At 42.9% G+C, this 18,826-nt stretch overlaps 1 protein-coding gene across 4 annotated transcripts in view; it reads right to left on the bottom strand.

Annotated features, from left to right (window-relative positions):
- The window catches only part of VIT (vitrin), a 38,126-nt gene extending 29,615 nt beyond the window's left edge, over window positions 1–8,511 (bottom strand). For all 4 annotated transcript variants that reach the window (XM_033144451.1, XM_033144454.1, XM_033144452.1 and 1 more), the window contains exon 1: window positions 8,412–8,511. The gene's annotated coding sequence lies outside the window, so the exon portion shown is untranslated. The remainder of the gene's footprint in view (window positions 1–8,411) is intronic.
- Window positions 8,512–18,826: the final 10,315 nt, after the last annotated feature.

Genomic DNA, 18,826 nt, shown 5'->3' with positions numbered 1-18,826 from the left:
AATTTAACCCAGAACACCTGAGTAAAAATGTAACTTAGTAACAAGGCGAGAGTTTGAGGTGGAGGTTCGTCACACATAATAATTAATAAATAAATAAATAATTTATACCCCGCCCATCTGGCTGTGGTATGATACCCATTTTACAAATGGGGAACTGAGGCAGAGGGAGAATAATTAGCCTTGGGTCACACAATGTATCCACTCACTCTGCTTCCCCCAAGTATTCTAGGAATGGGAGACCGTGAGAACAGTGCTTAGAATACATGACTAGAGAGGTACACAACTACAGGTCCCAGAGTTTCATGGGAGAAGGAAGAATGATTAAACCAGTTAAAGGGCTGTTCAGGCCACAGTTCTGGATTCTACATTTTAAGGACATTGACCAGCTGAAGAAGGAGGGGTGATTGGGATGGTAAAAGGATCTGGAAGTCACATCCTATGAGGAATGATTGAAGGAGTTGGGTATGTTTATCCTGGGGAAAGAGAAGATAGCTGATGGCTATCTTCAAATAACTGAAAGGCTGGAGCAGGCTTGCTCTCCGTTATTCCAAAGAGCAGGACTAATGGGTGGAAACTGCAGAGATGCATCTTTCAACTGATTCTATCCATTCTATGATTCTAAGTGTATGATACAGACATGTCCAATGGATCCATGGCAAATGTATTTCTTTAACTCGAGGGAAACTCTAGCCCTACTCAGGGGTTTCTCTGCTCACAGGATGAGGGGGACTTCCCAGTAGTTCTCCCACTTCTCCCACATCCTAGTCCACAGTCCTGGAAAATGCCTGTATTTGGGACTCTGTTGTATTATCCATTGTGATTTAGAACCACACACTATTTGGGCTCTACATTGCACAGGAAAACTCTCCAAATGCATCGGATTCCCCACTGCAGACCTGCTTGCCCTCCAATTCACGGAGGGTGGTAAGGCAAGGTGGCGGAAGTGCAACAGAAGGGGTGGATCTCACATACCCAGCCCCACTGTTCTGTCATGTGATTCTCGCCATGCAAGGGGGAACACCTGTCTCGGGCTTCCATTTTCATTGGCTGAAATCTAAAATGTCACATTTCTAACCATTTTTGCTCAAAAGGCAGTATAGAAAGGCACCAAATACAGAAATGAATGTATAGTTATTAGATTTATCTCTGGCCATGAAAGAAAGCAAAGCCTTGTACTTGCATTGTACTTCTTTTGCAACCTAGGAACGATTCCACAGTGCCAGCTTCCCCCTGAAGGTACATATTTAGTCTAGGGGAGCAAAGAATTCACGTCTAAGACTTTTTGCTCCTTGGAAAAAAAAGAAAACACCCCAGGGTTGATTTTATGAATTTTTCTTACATGTCCGCACAGAGCTTGACATCCTTCTGAAGAGAAGGGCTTAAGAGCAGAATTTCATACAGCTCTGTGCTGTTTATATAGTCTCCCCTCGGTAGAGCTAATCATACACTATAATTGTCTCTTTAACTGGCTGAACAAAAATGATCTCTGTCTGGGTTCACCTGTTTTGTGCTAAATTCAGATTTATTAATAGAGCATCTTCCATGAACCAGGATGATGTGATATTTGCTCATACATGTTGTATATGCACCCAGTTAGATGGATGAACATGAAGCTAGGGAGGCTCCCATCTAGGATGTGCCTCAGGCTTTATGGGGCCCTAAGCAGCAGCTGGTAGTGAGGGGAGAAGCTGAGCGGGGGCTGGGAACAACAAGCTGCTCTTCAAAAATGGCTGTGGATCAGCAGCTATATTCAGATAACACAGAATGCTTGGATGGTACAAGGGCCTATGTATTGGTGTGAGAAAATAGCAAAGGAAACCCCCTTCAGTGCTATTTTTCTAGAAAAAGAGTGCTGGATCTCACCATGAAAACCTCCCTGGTTCAGTTCCAGCTGGAAAAAAAATTGTTCTGGAAATGTCTGGCAGCCATTTTAGAAAGATCCTCGCTGCTGATTCATGGAATGGCGCTGTCGTTCAGTCAGCTGTGGCCACATGAAACTCTGGGACTTGTAGTTGTGTACCTCTTTAGTCATGTATTCTAAGCACTGTTCTCACAGTCTCCCATTCCTAGAAAACTTGGGGGAAGCAGAGTGAGTGGATACATTGTGTGACCCAAGGCCAATTATTCTCTCTTTGCCTCAGTTGCCCTAAACTTTTTTTTTTTAAAGCACTGGGCTTAATAAACCACTCAGAATTGCTGCTTTGTGAAGGGAATAAGGGTCTCCTAACAATTCTTGGCACTCCACCAAACTACAGATCCCAGGGTTCTTTGGGGGAAACCGTGACTGTTTACATCCAGGTAAGTATGCACAGAGTTGTACTATAGGGATATTTGAACAGCATTGTCAGGAATCAAGTCAAACAGGTTCCTTCTCTGGTCCCTTAAAACTCCCAGATAATTTATCGCTGCAAACATGGGTGCAAACTAATAATTAGGATGGCAAGGTAGAAATGGGAATTGCCATGGAAATGCAGCCAGGACTGGATCTTTCTAAAAAAATTACGAGCAACTACATTAACTATTTATATGGATGTATATAAAGCCAGGATGTATAACTAGTCCGATTAATGATTTGAAACAGGCTATCATTAAAAATGTATGAATAAATGTAGCTTTATGCCATAATCAAGTTCTTGATCTCCCTGCCCTCTACATTCACGCCTTTGGTTAGTTAATTTTTACTGTAATGTTTTTTGATGGCCTTTAAGAATCTGCCTCAAACGAAAAAGGCTTTTGAACATTTATCTATACTTACATTTTTTCAGAACTTTTTTAGAAATCACAGCTTGTGGTATGACATTGATTTGGAACTGGCTCTTTAGCTGGCGTGGGGGGGTGGAGTCATGGTTGCTGCTGATTCCCAGAGATTTTGGTCACCTGTCACATTCCTTTACCTCAGAGTGCAAAGGGCGAAGCCATCTCAGTTAAATAACAGTTTGCTGACTATAGATGCATGATGTCACAGGGTGTGACCCACGAAGCCTGAGCCAATCAGGAGGTGCTGAAAAAAAGAATCCACAGGATAGAAGCAGGGCTGTCCCTGCCAAGTGAGGTAGGTGCCTCAGACAGCAGGTGCTGGGGGGCAGGCAAGAGAGTGGTGGTGATGAGTTAGCTGACAGAGCTGTGGGTGCCATGTGGCTTCCTTGCTACCACCCCAAGCTAACCTGCTGCAGCCCTCAGTGGGTGCATTTTCACTGTGTCAGACTGGTGGTTGTCTGTACTTTATCTTAGGCAGCAAAATGGTATGGGCTGGCCTTCGGGAGATGTCAACTATTTTGTAAAAAGCTAAGTGAATACTGAATATAGATTGATAAACTGGGGCATTGGCAGATAGATTAGGGTATCAGTTTCTGATGTTTCTGTTTAAAGAGTCAGTCATACTTTTATATATTAGGCCCTTCTCCCCACCCCCCACCCCACCCCCACCCCCCGCTCGCCACCAATCAGATTTTATGACAGCTTTCTAGCCTCCAGAAATAACATCACCTTCCCCTCTGCTTGGCATTTGTTCTAGCTGGCATGTGTGGGTGGGTGTGTCCATGTTAAGCAAGGATTATATTCTTAATTATTGTATATCATAAATGAGCACACAGGTGCTTGGGAAATGGAAGTGCTCATGCTATCAGTTGTATAACATGCGTTATTTACCCAAGGTAACTAACTGAGCCACGCAGTGAAACTTTCATTCATAATAGTGCTCTGGCTTACTAGATGATGCTAAAACTCTCTCTCCTCTCTCCTCTCTCTCTCTCTCTCTCTCTCTCTCTCTATATATATATATATATATATACATACACTGTGTGTGTGTGTGTGTGTGTGTGTGTGTGTGTGTGTGTGTGTGTGTAAGCTTTCTCAACCTTCAGGTTTGGTGGAAGGTCCTATGGGAGTGTGAGAACTTGGTGTGTACTAAATCCTCATCCAACAAAGCAGCAGACCTTCCTCTCCTGTCCCCTGCCCTGGTACCGACACACAGCTCTCTCCATGTTGGTGGGATAATAACTGGCCACCTACACAGATGCCTGCTACACACTAGCTGGAATGTGGTAAGCTCAGCTGGTAACTGGCCAAACTGAAAAACTCAGCTCAGCAGCAGTTTTCACAACCATCCACCCGTGAAAAGGTTATGCCTCTCACATTGAGAACTGTATCCCAGAAAACAAACAGCACATGCCAGCTATAGGAAGCATCAAGAAAGGGGTGGCAGGTGCTAGATATATGTACATTGATTCCTGCAAAAACATCCCATGATGAATGGGAAAGTTTCTTTACCCATATAGCTTTGACCAAAAATATAAAGCATCTACAGTAGATGTCTGATATTAATAGCTCATTAGACTAAAATCAGACGAGTGGAATGCCTGCGCTTGGCGTTGCCAGTAACAATAAGTGAGCCTTATCTCCCAGCTATTGCTCCCACAAGTACCACATTTTTTCCAGTGGAATTTGTGTGGGAACAGCATATGTTGGATTGTGCCCAATATATTCAGCATTGTGCAAAAAAAAAGGGCTCCTCAGTGGAAGTGTTAACAATCAGTGAAAATCTTGGAATGTATTTATACCAAAGTGTGAACATGTCCTTTGAGGTTTCCAAAAAAGTGCAGCATAGCTTACTTTTTGCAGGTTTGAAAATAACATTTAAGAAGCATTAAACATACAAAAAATAACCTTGAGGTTATATGGTGATCGCAGCCTAGGGAGCAAGAAGGGCAGTTCTAAACTCTTCGTTTCAATAGCTTGTCTTGTGAATCTGCCACACTGTGAGGAAGGTTAAGCTAAGAGACACACTGACTGGCCGAGAGTCACCCAACAAGCTTCATGGCTGGGAGGGGGTTTGATCCCTACTCTCCCAGTCCTAGTGCAACACTAACTACTACACAACCATAGCTCTCAATAGTTATTGGTATCAGAAGTAAGGTATAGAAACATTTGGATAAATTGGATTAGTAAGGAATGGGTTCTGAACGCAACTACAAACCATATGTGGCATATTTCTTATTCTAAAAAATTCCATACCTGCCAATGTTTTGTTTGTAAGCATAATTGAACTGCTTTTCAAGAGCAGGCATACCATGTGTCCTGGTGTCAACGTTTATATAGAAGACATATTATGCACAGTTGAGAATGCAACGTGTAGCATAAAAACAGTCTGAAAAAATATTAGGAACACATGATTTGAAATGAGTAACACTTTCATCATCTGGACATGATATAGGCTTAATTTAAGATGGAGCTCATTGCTGCTGTGCTTATCCTTATAGCTTGTCTTTGTGAAGAAATGATGAACAAAAGTGGCGCTTTGAGCAACCACAAGCCCTTACACACCTGAGATTAGAGTTGAATATGGGCATTCATTGGCAGGTGATAATTTATGCCATTGTGCATGTAATAAATGTTGAACATGGAAAGCTGTTTGCCTGAATTTCCCTCCCAAATAGTAAGGAACATTCTATCACACATCTCTTTCTAATCAGGTAAAATTCTCCTGATTGCTTGCCAAGGAGATGCAAGTACTGGCACAAGTGCAGTGTGGCAGATTACGGTACCCACATGCTAACTGTTTGCATTAATCCCAGGGTTCTCTGGATGAAGTGATTTAGTGCTATATTGACCACATCCCCAAGGCAGATTCCACATGCATCTACCACTGGCACCCCCAACCCAGTCTCCCTAGCAGCCTTTAGCAAGAGACAATTCAAGACACTAGTCTATCCCCTCCAGTACCAAAGTTATTATTACATGTATATGATAAGGTTTAGTTATTAAAAGTGTATACTGTGTAATTTGCTAAAAATCTCAAGGCAGATTACATAAGAACAATAAACTACAGTTAGCAACAGTCAATAAAGTCCTAAAAACCAGCTTTTTAAAAAAAAAGCAAATAAAACTGAGCAGTGTGCTGAACAAAAAAAGAGAGGTTAATTAATTCAATTAAAGAAGTTTAATTAATAAACTTAATGGAGTATTTTTAAAATGTACATTTATAGCCCAACTTGGCTTTTAAAGCACTGGCAGGTATGTCCAGAACCTGGCGAAACTGAAATTCGAAGCTGTTTTTGCCTGGCCCCACTTTCTCTTTGCAAACATTTCCAAGAGTTTGTAGCAAAATGTTGTACTTTTGCCTGGCAAAAAATCTAAACCAGCCTTTTCCCCAACCTGGACCCCTCCGTGATGGACCACGACTCCCATCAGGAGAACCAGAACAATCTTCCTATATTCTTTGGTGAGGCTGCCACCAATATAATGAAGGAAGAGCAGCCCAACAAGGGGGGGGGGGTTCCCAGTCCCCACCTTATAGCATGAAGGCACCTTCAAAAGGAAGGTTATTTTAATCCCAGCGAAAATGCTTTACATCTACTCTCAGTACAAAAGAAATTGATCCACTCCAAGTCATTGATGAATGCAACTGGTGGCAAACTTTCCAAATACCAACAGCAACGTTAAACTGTGGCAGCAATTGTCCAGGTGAAAGAGGAATGTAAGGAGGTAATCCCCCCCACTTTCCCAACAACTCTAAATAGGCTCAACGACTGAGTAGCTACTGACTGAAATGTTCGGTTTGGGCAGAGTTTTGATAAGCAGCAATGTGGCCCTCCCTCTGGCTGCTGCAAAGTGGCCAAACTCCTCATAGAGAGTGGGTGCTTTATTCTGCCACATCAGCCACGACCAGATCTCAGCAGCACTTGCAAATGGCAAAATCCCTACGTGACTCTTCCCCTGCCCCATTTTTGACACCATGTCCTCCCAACCCTCATTTCAGCCCATCATCAGGGTCACATTAAATCATCTTGATGGTGATGTTTCCTCCATTTGTTTCCTTTTATGCATGCTTTTTAAATAAATAAATAAATAAATAAATAAAATAAAATAAAATAAGACGTCTAAATGCATTTCCCTTTTTCTCCCAGAACCCTCACCTCTGCCAAGCAATTTGTCAGATCACATTAAAAAGAAATGAGGAACAAGTCTGTTCAGAGTCTGGTAGCAATCAGCATTCAGAAAACAGCCCTGTGTTATGATGTTGTCTTATGGCCAATTTCAGTAATAAAACTATCAGTATTTCCTTTCACCTAATTATACCCTCCCCCGCCCACCACCACACACACCAATAAAGATTGCAGGAACTCACTCTTGGTTTGATATACAAACACACTTTCTTTTTTTAAAAAAAAGTTTGTATCCATGGTATGGCGAAATGGAAGCTGTCTGATTCTGTTTGCTTTAAAAAAATCGCTTTTGAAAATCTTGTGACATTGACTGAATTCTTTTTGGGGCAGTTTGACATGCTAATGAATGATGGGATTTTAGCTGCTTTCTGATTTGCCAGTCTCTGAACGAACTGTTTTGTTATCTAATTAATGAAAGGCAGGAAAAAAAAGAAAGGATAACTCTCCAAGAACCCATCCCCAATGTGTGATTTCTTTATCAATCCAAAAGTACTAGAATTACCAAAAAAGAAGAAAAAACCCCACCAACTTTTTTTTAATAAAAAAAATAAAACCTTTCTTTCTCTGAATTTTCGCTTGGGGTGATCGGTACATGTTTCTACTGGCCTGACGCAAATCACATTGCAGAGACTTATCAAGAATCCAATCTCTCTGGGAGAAGGTGAGCTGCTGTGACAGGCTTGATAATGCTATTCCTCTTTAAAGTCTTACTAGCATAGCAGCCACTCGACACAAAAGGATGCTGGGGGCGGGGCGGGGAGCACAGGGGTGAAAGGAGAGGCAGAGAGATGATTCCAGCGCCTTACACACACATTGCATTATCAACCCTCTTTTTCCACATAAACTTATATAACAACCAGCGAGACAATTGGAACCCCCGGCAAGGAGAAAAATACATCAGTGCCCAAAGTTAGCTCACATTTAATAACTAGCGGTGCTACTTATTAAATGTGGAAAGAAAGAAAAAGGAGAGGAAACCTACTTGAAAAAAATGAATATGGTTCTGAAAGCACTAAACAAATTACACCTTACTTGCCTGCAAAAGTACTTAAATGATGGACTTATCAAAGTTTTGTAGGCGTGTGTGTGCATGTGTGCGTGCATATGCGTGCATGCACTTTGTGGGCATATAAATAATGCATAGAAATGATGGTATTTGTATCACAATTTCATTTTAAAGACACTTCTTACCCTCGGGGCATCCCCCTAACATGCAAAGCATTGCATTATCCAAAATATAAAATTATGTGCATGCTCTCTCCCTTCCAAAATTAGATCTATAAATGAATCATACATAGGGAAACAATCAGTATTACCTTGCCGGAGGTGTGTGAATTTTTAACGAGAAAACTCCTTGTCTCCAACCAGTATGCCTGGGTTATTTTTTCCAAGATATTCTGCAGCACAAACTTCAGACAATATTATTCTAAAGAATCAGAAATGAGCAAGAAAAAGAATCCAGGGCACCTTTTTCCTTTCTCATCAAATATTCCCGTCAAGCTCCCAGTAGTTTGAAAGACACAGTAAACTCTCTCTCTCTCTCTCCACACAAACACAGCGCTCCTTAGACTGATGTAGTTGCTGAATTAGGCGGTGCTCTTTTAAATTTCTTCTCCCTCCCACTTCCCCCCTCCTTTTCCTCTTGTTGGGATTTTTATATTGTGGAAACTAAATTGGCATGTGCTGTTTTATCCAGAGTCTCAAACCTTGAGGAAAAGTAAAACCCACTTGTCTCTATTTTGGTTGTACTCAGGCTGCATGCGTCTGTGTGTACATTTATTTTACCACTCCTGAAATCAATACTTTGCAACCTCTTTGGTAGGAGAGGGATTAACAAACAGAATACTGATTAGAATCTAATCATCTTTAGCTCACTTGGTAGCACATGAGACTCTTAATCTCAGGGTTGTGGGTTCGAGCCCCATGCTGGGCAAAAAAATTCCTGCATTGCAGAGATTTGGACTACAGTAGATGATCCTCATAGTTCCTCCCAACTCTACAATTCTGAGTCTATGAAATCATAAACAAACAGAGCATACACACAAGAAACAACAGTTTTCTCAGACAAGTTAGCCCTTCTTTGAACAGTTACTATAGACCCAATTGTAGAGTTAGGACCATTTCTTGGGTTGACGTCAAGAGCAGCAATATATTATGAGGTATAAATTCACCTGTCTTATCTGCCCCATTAGATTCCATGGAGATCACCCTGAAGCTGTTCCACTTCCATTCACAAGGGCTCACAAGGGTAACTAGAAAAAGGGACTGTCATTTTTGCAGAACTATATGACCTCATGCCTGACTATTGGCCATGCTGTCTGTGGCTGATGGGAGTTTAACAACATCATCTGGAGAGTGACAGGGTTCTCCATCCCTGTGCAGTGTCGTCTTCATGGTCTCTTGCAATGAGCAATAATAACTCTTTGTGTTCAAGCTTAGAATCTAAAAGACATGGCACAAAAGGAAAGGTTATTGGTAAGGAGGAGGAAGAAAGCAAACTCGGACCCCAATTCTTTCTTACAAAGTCATTAAAATTGCTCTGATCCATAGGGCTGGGGCAAGGCAAAGCTCAGCACCTTGGAGAGGTACCTAGGTGGGGGTTTCAGGACCACACTTGGTGATCCTGCAGCTCAAGCAGAGCATGCAAGTTGTCTCAATATTGTCAAGGAGCAACTGACAGAGCCTTGTAGCTTGGTATTTGAGGACCCAAACCCTGGCCCATTAAAGGGCCAGTGCCCTTCTCTGCAGCCATTGGCTTATCTTAGTCCTTTGGATTGTAAAATGTAGAATTATATCCTTAGGGCTCTTCTGATCTCTGCAAGCAGTTTGTGGACCAACCAGCATAGCCTGGTGGAGGAAGGGCCTCCTCAGGATTCAGGGAAGGAAATTCAAGCTCTGGTGACTGCAGACCAGGGATCATCTCCATCTGCTCCTCAGGGCTACTGTCATTGGAGGACCGCCTCCAAGGACTCCTGACCCGGGACCATAACAGTAATGAGAAGCTGGAATAGAAACAGTTCAAGAAGGAGACATTGCTGGTCTCTCTCAGGTGCACCAATGGAACCAATCCCTTCTCTCCTTGTGCTGCAGGGAGGGAGAAATCTGAGGGCTGCTTCCCTTCTCTCTATGTTTCAGAAACACCTATATTTCTGGTTATTGTGAGATTTCAATGTCATGTCAACAAATAGTATTAGGATACATTATTTTACTTTTTTTAAAATCTCCTATATATATCCCAGAGCACACCTTTGAGTTACAGGTGCTATTTCAGGTGTTGGGGAGGAAAGGTGACTTCGGTGTGAATTTTTCCTCCCTGACACTCTCCTCCAGTCCATGAAATTGGATCCTTATTTTGCCTAGGCTGGCATGATACTTTGTAACTCTTCTTGCCACAAGGAGTGGCCATCATTCATTCATTTCCCTCATTCCCTTAAAACAATGGTGCGCAGCCACTGACTTTTCAAAGAGTGTTTTCTTGCCACACCAGAGGCATAAAACTGCATACATTTTGTCCATACCACTCTGTGGCGAAGGGCCATAGTTCAGTGGTTAGAGCATCTGCTGTGCATGCAGAAAGCCCCAGGTTCAACACTTGCTTTCTCCAGGCAGGGCTAGGAAAGGTTCTCTGCCACCAACTCTGGAGATCTCCTGCCAGTCAGTGTTGACAATGCTGAGCTGGGTGGCCCATTGGTATAACTCGGTAGAAGGGAGCTTCTGCTGCTCCTGTGTTCGTCTCATGTTCTTTGAAACTTACTTCAGTTCAAATGACTGAAACCAGCACCTTGTATGTAAAAGTTGCAAAACAATAACAGCCTTGCATAGTCCACCTACAATAATTAAAAGATGTTTGGGAAGGCCAGTGGCTGGCAGAGATTATTATCACAATGTGAGGAAGTGTCTGAGTGGATTGTGCTGCTTTCATGACAACATGTCTATACCAAAAGGGACAGGCCTGGCCAGTTGCGGCAGTGCTGCCTAACAGTAGCATAAGGACATAATAAGAGCCTGCTGGACCAGGCCAATGGCCCAGGTAGTTCAGCATCCTGGTCTCACAGTGGTCAACCAGATACCTGAGGGAGACCAGCAAGCAGAACAGGGGACCAAGAGCCATCTCCCCTCCTGGGGTTTCCAGCAACTGGTATTTGGGAAAGCATTGCAGTCTCCAATCCCCTTATGAAAAATGATGGTGCCAATATAACTGGCTTTGAGGAAGTGAAAATGTATCTAGAGCATCAGTTCAACATAGACCAGTCTAGTGTCACTTCTGTTGAGCTGCTTCTCTATCATTTCTGTTCCCTCTAGGAGCTGTTTGTGATGCGCCTAGGAAGTAGCAGCTGGCACATTCTTGCCTCTTCCCAGTCTACCACACTCCATTGCTGCAGGAGTCAAATGTGACTCATTGGAACAAGAGTGACTTTGGTGTCCACCGCTAAAGACTTATTTGTTCTGGCTGACTCTTGGTGAAGGGGGCTGGGTCAGAAAACTGCAAGCCATTCCCAACCCTACAATTTTACCAATCTCTCTCTCTTTCTCTCTCTCTCTCTCTCTCTCTCTCTGTGTGTGTGTGTGTGTGTGTGTTTTTAGGTTGTTTTGCAGCCTCGAGCAATAATTGAGGATGGAGATTTATATGCTTAGACTCTGAGGCTTAGAGTATACTTAGCAAGTCACCTCAACCATGACTGCTACCATGGATGGTGTTTCTTGTTTAAAAATATAAGAGCTCTGCCAGAGTTCAGCACTGGAGCATTCTGTTGATTTTGCAGGTTGTTTTGCACATGCTTAACAGTGCAATTACATGCGGATTTAGTCAAAAGTAAGTCCATATAAGTTCAATGGGACATCCTCTCAGGAAAGTTTGTAGGGCCGGTAGCCAAATCCCTCAAAATTTGGTTTAACTTAGACTGAAATGCTGTTTTGGTCAACAGATTTAGGTAAAATGTGTTCTAATCTTGAAAGGAACTTGTATGTCTAGGGGGTGGTATATTTTAGTCTGTATTTTTTTTTAAACCATTCTTATTACAAAATTGAAATAAACACACACACATATATCCTAGAAAGAGTTTAAAGCATGGGAGTCTAACTCCCACTTTGGGGGTCTGATCTGCCCCCCACAAAGCATTTCTTTCCCTAGCCGCCTATAAAACCCTGTTATGGTGACTGCAAAAAGAAAGAAGAATAATAATAATAATAAGTAAGCCCAGCTCTGTGATTAGCTGAGCCCGAGCACCCTGATAGGAGGAGAACAAGCTGTCATTCAACCATCTTAGGGACTCCAGTCTGGATTTGTTTAGGATTTATTCCACAAGGCAGCGGGTTTGTAGGGTTGCAGCCTCATAATTTGGACAGTGTCCATATGTTTTTAAAACTCCCAGTAAGGCAGGAAAGAAAGCAAACTGCACCTCCTTCAGCTCATTCCCTCTGCTGTCCAGTCAACCTCCTCCCTGCCATATTTGAAACTAGCATGCTATAGCAGGTAAGGTCTGGGACATGTGTCATGGCTGTAGTTGAAGTGGGTGGAAGGAGGTGTGCCTGTCTGTCTTTCTGCTTTAGCAGGAGATTAAAAAGTGCATGAAAGCTGTCTGGGATGTGAGGTTAGAAAACAACAACAGAGATTGCTGTGGCAAAGACTAGGTTGTAACTCCATGTGATGCATCTGCCTGGTGTTATAAATTAGATACAATTATGCAAGGTCAGGATCCTCTCTCTCTCTCTCTCTCTCTCTCTCTCTCTCTCTCTCTCTCTCTTACACACACGTGAACAAAAATCTGCAGAAAGTTTCAAATAGATATGACGAGGAAGGAGGGAGGGTAAAAGATGACAGGGATATTGTGCGATATAAAATTTAGTGTTTTATAAATGATGATGCCATTATATAGTCTAGTTATCGCAAGATGACACTGGACTTATCTGGACAGAGTTAGGTGTTTCCTGCTGCTGCTGCTGCTGCTGCTGCTGCTTTTCCGTTCTGGTTTTTAGAGAGACAAAGTTCTTTTCTAGCTTCTTGACTGGCGTGTCCATGACAGACGAGTAAACTCACAACACGTAAGCAATATTGTACATTGTCTATAACCTGTATAATGAGCTACTTTGCTATGAAGAAATTTGTTAAGTGTAGTACTAACCAGGCCAGGATGAATGATAAAGTGTAGCCGGCCCAAGCCATTCACAGTTTATGCAAAATGAGCCAGACTGGTCAGCCAATTTTGGAGCATTGACCAAAGCAGGATAGCTATGGTCACATATTTTAGCTATTTCCCTGACAATGCTGATCAGTTAGAGAGATCATCTACTTTCGGTGTAGAAAACTGGGGCACTGAAAATTGCAGAGCAAGCACTGACCTACTGAATGAAGTGTGTTCTGGAGAAACTGCTTTTCCCTGGATGATGCTGGACTTTGTACTGTATTTAGAACTTGAAATGCCCACAAATTCCATGTTGTAACTTAATTACCATCGACAGCAAGAGTCCAAGTTTGAATGGTGCCCATTAAATTTGGAATCAGGAAATACCATAGGGTAGAGTTGGGGTGGTGTTGGTGTTTTGGGGTCTTTTTTTTACTTTTTTGCTTCTGAGGAAGTCTGTGTTCATTATAGACCACAAGCTTCTTGTTAAACCGTTTGCAGCTTAGAATGAGGGTGCCAACTTCAGAGGCCACTGTGACAGAGATGTCAGGCTGGGTGTTGCCTGCTTTTTATATAGGCTTCAAGCAAAACTTTACTAACTATCTGGATTGATGGGTGAAACATTTTCTTCGGTTAATCCTTTTTTTTTTTTAACAGAATTTATTGACATTTTCATAATATAACAAAAACCCAACCCCACACCTACAGATACCAAAACAAATACAAATACACATAATGTCAGGATTCTTCTTCTTATCTATATACCTTACAAAAAAAAAATTCCTAGTTCTGAATCTTGACGTTTGACTTCCCCCGCCTATACACCTTCGGTTTTAAATCAATATACTATTTCCTTAACAACTTTTCTCTATAAAAAATTTAACTTTACTTAAAAAGAAAAAACACAATTGTCTTAGTCTTTGCATTATAACCTAAATCTTGACCAAATATTCTTATAGCTAAACTTAATTCTTCTATCCTTTATCATGCTGCTTTTAACTTAAAATTCAATATCTCCTTACTTATTTAAAATAAACTTGTAATTAACAGACTTCACACTCCGATTTCGGATACCGTGGCAGACCATTCAGATTATACATTTAATACTTCAACCCACTCCCCCTCTGTCCATTGTCTTTTTCTGTCTTTCACCAGGACCGGATCTCCAATTATCTTCTTCTGGATGTCCACAGAACCAGGCTGAATTCCCAACAAACCTTGCATCGAGCTTCAGGATATTCATCCCCTCTATTCTGGGTTTCTCCGTTTCTTTGTGCCATACTTCTTCTTCTTGTAGAAATCTTAATTCTATGTCCCTTGCCCCCGAGCTGCCACCTCGGAGTCTGGATATTGTAAATCTTCCCGTTCTAGGGCTGCCACCCCCAGAAACCGGCCCCCCTTCCATTCGGAGTTGCCCAGCCATCTCAGACCATCTTTCAAACACCTTTCCCAGCTCTTTGCAAAAGTTTGTTTCCATTGTGTAGAACTTTTGAAAAGCCTCTTCTGTGGAAAATAAGTTCTTTCCATTTATAATTCCACTCAAGGCTTGTAGTTTTCGATTAAGCAGTTCCAGTTGAAAGACAGTGAGCATTTCCTCATCCTCCAAATGAGAATTCAATGCCAGCGCGAGCGCAAAGTCCAGCATCTTGGGGGGGAGGATGGGTATCAAGTTTCAGTTCCTGTCTCTTCCTTCCTTTGTTTCAACTTTTTCCCACGAAAGTCCAAGTCGCCGCCATTTCTCCGATGCCGGAGTATAAAGACCAAAACTTCAAATGGAGATATTTTTTCCCCAGTTAACCCCCGAAGGGAAATCTCAACAGTCTCAGTTTTCAATTTCCAGGTACTTTCTATCAATTATTGTGGCAGCAGTCACTTAAAGGGTTAATTCCTTTCATCCGCCGAAGGGAGGGAGGCGGGCTGCCTTTCTTCTTTCCCCCAGATCGTTCCAGAGATACAAAGAGTCAATCAATTACTCACCGCCTCTGGGTTCTTTACACTCACTAAAGACAGGTAGAACTTAGACGCTCATCACAGGCTTTGTCGCCGCATTTACATCCCGGTTGGGGCATGTCCCCTATAGCCCGGCTCCGTCGTCCCTTCACCCCCACTCCCCCTTTACAGGGGGAGCGGGGGAAGGGTTCGGAGCCACAACGGGCACAGCCGGGGAGCCCAGGGTGCGGGACGCTCTTCCCGCACCCCAACCGGAGCCCCGCTTTGCGGTAGCGGGGCTCCTAACCCCCGGGATGGACTGGGTGCTTCGCAGCCGAAGCAGCCCACGACCACCCGCAATGGCGTCAGCCGCCGGAAGGTCTTCTTCGGTTAATCCTTTAGAAACCTTGTTTTCACAAACAAGGTGTAAAATGATACCAGATTGCATTTGAGCCTAAGTTTGCCTAGGCCAGGGTGTGGAATCCTCTTAAGGGTGCCAAATCAAATGTAAATAAGCTTCTTTTATGCAAAGCAAACAAGGGGTAACAGAATGTAAGAAAACAGAAGCAGAGGTTCCCAGTTTTTGTTTGCTTGTTTGCTTTTGGGCCAATGGTCACATTTGGAAAGTAACATAGGTGTCAGTCATAAAATAGCTGCTCTATGGGATGTGGTATAATACAAAATACCGGTAGCTGCCATATCTAAAATAGCACGAAAAGGGAAAGGAACATTAAATGAGGGGGAGAGCATGTTCAGTGTAAGAGTCGAAGCCACTGCAAATAGGAACTGAGCAGGAAGAACAGTTTCTCCTGCATTGTGGAAATTTGTGGGGATGTTTACTGAGGTCTTTTGTAGGCACCAGAAGATGTCCTGGACCTGGTGGATGCTGAGGTGCTGGCTAGCAACCTATTGACCTCTTACCAGTATGTACTTTAGGCACATCCAACAGCTTGTGTGTTTTGTTACATTTTTCATTGGTTAGTAATCCTCGTGACATATCAAAAGCTCTCTGTGGAGAAACACCGGCTCCCTCGGCCTGAAAGCTAGATGAGTGCCGCAACCCCTTTGTCCAGTCACCTTTGACTGGACTTAACCACCCAGGGGTCCTTTACCTTGCCTTATGATGAACTGCTTGTGGACCTCCCCTCAGTTTTGAAAGTAGTGTCTGACAAATTAATCTCACCCAATGGACTAGAATGTGGTGTAAACCTCCCTTTAAGTCCATAGCAGCCAAATAAGGAAACTCACTCAAACTCACCTGCAGGTGGTACTTAACACCATGGAAACTGGTGCTGATACACCCAGGAACCTCACCAAGATGATGGAGAGGTTGCACCTCCACAGCCACATACCTCCACATGTCATGGGAATGCCCTAAAATCCAACCCTTCTGGACAGCAGTCCTACAAGAGATATGCAAAATAACTAAACAGGTACTGTATTAGAACTTACCCCGGAACTGGCCCTACTGAACATCTTCCAAGATCATAATGACCACTCACATTATACAGAGCTTATAACCCACCTACTCTCAGCAGCCAGAAGCCTCATAACCAGACACTGGAGAGACATGTCATGAGTAAACATGGAGCAATGGTATCAAATTGCATGGGAAACGCCCTTACTAGAAAAGCTAACCAATAAAGTGAAACTCACACAGGGACAAATAGAAGAGGACACCTTCACCCCAGTATGGCTCCCTTTATCACATACACAGCCCAACAACTCAACTATAAGGATCCACCAACAGCGTGCAAATCAATCTGGCTTACCTGACCCAACAAGCTCTTCCACACTCACAAATGCAAACAAACCCCACTGTTGCAAACCACAGATAACCACACCCTGCTCCCAATACCTCTCACTACTGACACAAAACCCCACACGCACACTCTACAAAAGAATATGCCTCGCCTCGCCTCACCACACCACCCTTCCCCCCCTCTTCTTCCCCAACCTTATACTGTACTCAACACTAATGTCTCACAACAAATGTAACTGATTTGTAAGAAATACTGTACAACCTTTTTAAAAAAGAAACTTCTAAAGAGTTGACCAATCTTTCATCTAACCAACTGAGGGAACATCTTCAAGTGGTCTTCAAGCAGGACTTCAAAATTAAGATTTGATGTTACTATATTATTTCCCACTGGACACTTGCTATTCATTCTCCCTCTCCCTCTCCCTCGTCTACACAGTGAGGTGGCTGACTTACACAGCTGATTTTGGCTTGATTTATTATTGCTACATTTTTACTGTTAAGGAGGGACTGGTGGGATGGTCTGTCTCAGGTGCCAAAATAACTTGGCTGCACACAGGTACTCTGCTCCTTGTCTTGGAGGGGAGGGTGCCATTCGCTGCTTTGCTTCAGGCAGCAAGATCTCTTGGGCCGGCCCTGCCAGTGGTGTAAAAATACTTGCTAACCAAGCACAATCATACAACCACGAGCGATCTTATGTAGTGCTCAGGCAGTTAATCAGTTGCGGGCGCTTCCTGTAGTGTTGAACCAAAGTGGAAGAGCACAAAGCTAAGAAGAGGTTTTGTGGTTCACAGCTGAATCTGAGTGACTTTTACAGTTTGCTTTGCCCTTCGCTGTAAACCAGGCTTATGAAATATATTTCCAATAATGGCCTCCGTTGTGCTGCTCCTCAGAACTTTTCCTACAGGGCTTCTGCTGAGATTCCGTGTGGCACCAGCCTGTCAAAGCAGGTAGGCAGTGCCAGCAACAACTACTTAGTGCCTGCTTCCATGAAACTGAACAGATCCTCTCTGTGGTGTGCTTGTCCCTGGCTACTTCATTCAGTTCTCTAGGGATTAAACAAAATGCAGATTTTTTTTCTCTTTTTTCTGGAGGGAACACGTTGGAACTGTAGTACAGCACTGGCACTTTTACATTTCCAAATAGTTTCTGCAGCCAGAACTGCCAATGTCATCAACTGGGAGATTAATTTATTTCTCTCTCCTGATTTTGAGATAGTTGGAACCCTTCAAAAGAAGCCACATCTCCCCCACTCCCCCTAAAACCCACACACTTCAGCTGAGAACGCAACCGACCGTAGTTTTCCTAACCGATATGGAAAAGGGATTTATTTTTCTGAGAGCTATACTATATGCCATGGGCAACCCACCTAGGTTGTCTGTAATGGTTTTATGATCACAGTTTTATAACATGGCTCTCATGGGAGAAATAGTGTCCGAGTTGATCACATAAACTGCGCTAGAAATACTGGCTGTTTCTAGTCGAGAGTACATACAGGCCAAGTGTTGTTTGAGGAACCAGCTTGAGATCTTAATGAATGGTTGGCACAATCAAAAGCAAAACTCGACACTGGAGGCTCCTTCTTTCAAGATCTCGTCAATATTGCCAAGTGTGTGCCTTTCTTTCATTTTGGGTGGCCCTCCTGAGCTCAGAATAGCTAGAACCTTTGTGAAGTGGGAAAGCCTGAATAATTCCTAACAGATAAAAGTGGGGAAGATGTTGAGGGCTTTTTTTGTGTTTTCTCTTTGTTTAACAGTCGCACTGCATAGTGGATGGAATGGTGCGTGAAACTTACTGACAAGTTGCACATAATCAAAAGTAAGTCATATACCGGTAATGTGCTGAAAATGGGACATGCCCTCCACTATTGTAACACAATCTTGGTGATGATAGGCTGTTTCAGGGAATAAAGCTGGGATGGTGCAGTCAGATAAACCGGGACAAATATTTCTAACAGCCTTCCTGGAAGGTTGGGTGGAAAACGTTCCTTTCATTAACTTCCTTAGGTTTGAATCCTCTCCCACATCAGTCCCTGGCTTGTGTCCCATTCTTCATGGCCGTTGTCTGTTCAG

This window comes from Lacerta agilis, chromosome 3, assembly GCF_009819535.1.
Source record: "Lacerta agilis isolate rLacAgi1 chromosome 3, rLacAgi1.pri, whole genome shotgun sequence".
In the NCBI taxonomy this organism is placed as follows: Eukaryota; Metazoa; Chordata; class Lepidosauria; order Squamata; family Lacertidae; genus Lacerta; species Lacerta agilis.
The sequence above is the reverse complement of the archived record's forward strand: the minus strand, read 5'-3'. Positions and strand labels throughout refer to the sequence as shown.